The sequence below is a fragment of the Geospiza fortis genome, unplaced genomic scaffold (genome assembly GCF_000277835.1).
Source record: "Geospiza fortis unplaced genomic scaffold, GeoFor_1.0 scaffold381, whole genome shotgun sequence".
In the NCBI taxonomy this organism is placed as follows: domain Eukaryota; kingdom Metazoa; phylum Chordata; class Aves; order Passeriformes; family Thraupidae; genus Geospiza; species Geospiza fortis.
The window spans coordinates 1360226-1362905 of record NW_005054348.1 but is presented as its reverse complement, the minus strand read 5'-3'; the positions used below and the strand labels follow the sequence as shown (position 1 = coordinate 1362905).

At 35.1% G+C, this 2680-nt stretch overlaps 1 long non-coding RNA gene across 1 annotated transcript; it reads left to right on the top strand.

The window, feature by feature from the left end:
* Positions 1 to 393: 393 nt before the first annotated feature.
* Positions 394 to 2595, top strand: LOC115948116. Its single transcript, XR_004081961.1, has 3 exons — positions 394 to 439; positions 780 to 836; positions 2552 to 2595. It is a non-coding gene; the product is annotated as an uncharacterized LOC115948116 (long non-coding RNA).
* The last annotated feature ends 85 nt before the right edge of the window (positions 2596 to 2680 follow it).

The window sequence follows — 2680 nt, the reverse complement described above, 5'->3', positions numbered from 1 at the left end:
TGACATATTCTGTTGAAAATGTTACAAGCATCATTTTATTCTGATTATATCCGAAGTAATGTACTGCTGTTTTTTCTTTTGAAATTTCTGGTTGAATTCTATCTCATAATTTGTATGTCAGCTGCAATTGCAGCTGAATTTTCTGAGTTTTTTCCTTTCTGGTAGTAGAAATCTGTTACTGAAGCAGAATTAGATGTTTTCTATTTTATGCACATTTTTTATTCTGCTTTCTGTTCTACAGTTTATTTTTCTCTTGACAAGCTGTAAAGATAAAAGAACATCAGTGACAATATTTTTCCCTTCAAAACCAGTTTGTTTTGGGGGACTGTCCCTCAGACTTGATAAATCAGCTCCACACATCCTGTGCCTGACTTATGGAATAGTTTACTCTGGCCCTCTGCACAAAGGTATTTTCTGCTGATGCTAGGAAAACCTTGAGGTGAGAGTTACTATATCAGTTTTCTGAGGCTGTAATCCTGTAAAGTAATCCAGTTAAAATGGTGTATGAGAAGTGCTCAACCTTCCCAACTCGATGGGGGACATTTATTTCTTATGCATGGCATTTGCACTTCTGTTTGCACAGGAAGCCTTGCTGCACTTTTTGATTTACTAACAAAATAAACTAACATGGGTCAGAACACATATTCAATGAAGGAATGAGGTTAATTGGTGGTGAACTGTGTGGTATTATCAGTGCTAACAAAATTACTTCTTTATTTACCTCTGTAACTTCTGTTGATGAGTGAGGTTTTTTTTATGATGATTTATGTCTGTTACAGAATTACAGTTTGACAATTGGAACCACATCTAGAGCTTGGGAAGCGCACTTTGTTGTAGTAAGTTCTTACTCAAAAGTTACGATTTGCTATTAGTGGTTGTACCCTAGTAATTTGTTTTACTGGGAGGGGCAGAGAAACAAGGAATTCTGCATGTGAAATAGGTTTGTAACCTTACTGCATACGTTTCAATTAATGAGTAATCAGCTGAAAAAAATAATTATATTCCTTTCAAAATTTCTAGCTGGATCTCATTTTTCTTGCCTAAGGAATAAATCTTTTAAATGAAAGAAATACATAAAACAGGCAGATTGGTATAACAGGTTGTTAAAGGTTATTCTATTAACAAAAGTCTGGAAGAAAATACTTATGGCACAAATACACTTTTTGGCTAGAAGCCTAAAAACAAATCCTGTATTACAAGACTGCTTCAAATCAAAACCTGTCTTCCTTACCTCTTGCTTAAATGATACTGGAAATCAAATGTAAATTGATTGATTTTAGTATATTGTCTAGCAGAATAATCTACTCTTCATCTGTTAAACATTCCAGTGAATGTTTAAATGAAAATGATTTGTTGGTCTATGACTGTGATGTCTCTATATGGCCATGTATGTTTTTTGTAAGTCTGGTTCTGTTCTCACTGATGTTGATGTCAAACCTCCTCTAGATTTTAACCAGAGCTGAATCATACACTAATTGTGTTGTGTGCTGTTGTATGTAATGGCCTAAATGTGTTGAATTCATGCCCTTGTCTGCCATTTTAACACAATTAATATTAATCTTCCTTAGGTGCCAGAAGTGTGTGACCTGGCTTTTGCAAAATTAGTTTAAAATTGTGTGCTTGTTGCTAGCTGTCTGTCAAGATATTTACACCTAATGGTAAATTGTTCCAACTTGGCTACTCAGATATATCATGTCCAATTCAGTAAAGGTAATAATCCCTCATGTGCTTCTCTTTTCTGAGAAGAAAGTTAGGTTTTTCTTTCTCTACAAATCTCCCTGATGTCTTTGTTAAGAAGATAAATATTCTTGCAGAGTTGCATTTGCGTGTTTTTTTTTTGTTAACGGTGTGCTTTTGCTGTGTCCAGCATAAATTTTATTATGTCCACCGTGGAGCCTGAAGTCAACTCTAACCTGAATTTGAGATTACAAATACTGTTTCATTTTCTCAGGAAGTTATCTATGCTGTGGGGGAATGCTGCTTTTTAGGTACTAGATAGATGCAAAAATGCTGCTTCTTACTATTTATTTTTTACACTTTCAATGTTATATTTTAATTAATTCCTTTAAAAATATATCTTTTTACTGGGTTTGCATTACAAGGTTATGAGATCTCTTTGTCTTGAAGCCTTTACCACTGCAATTACTTTTGTTTAGTTACTGAGGAAAGTATCAATTATACTTCAAAGTAAGAAATTATCTTGTCACAAAGTTTCTGAAACATCAGCAGTGCACCTGTGGTTTTTATTTGGTGTCTGCAAGCCTAAGGAAAGTCTGTTTTAGGAATATCAGCACTTTGTGGAGCTGAGCTCTTGCTGTGAAACTTTGCTTTTTCAGCCTCATGTATTAACTATGGCAGTGGCGAAATAGCTAAAATTATGTGCACTTTCAAATTCATTGTAGAGATCAGGTAAACATTAAAATGCGTCTTCTAGTTTTCTGAGTTCATCTGACTGATTTGCCTTGCACTTGGATTGGAGCAGAGTATATAATGAAAAAAATATATAGGCACAGGAATATGCCTTCCGCTCACATTTGTCTAATTTGCCTAGTCCAGCGCTTGAGCTCTTGTCTCCCAGGAAAACTGCAAGGTTTAAGTGGAAAGAACTTCAACCAGTTTTCTTGATTGGACATGGTTTGCTTGGCAGTATCTGGTAACAGACCACTTCCAGCTTCTATCC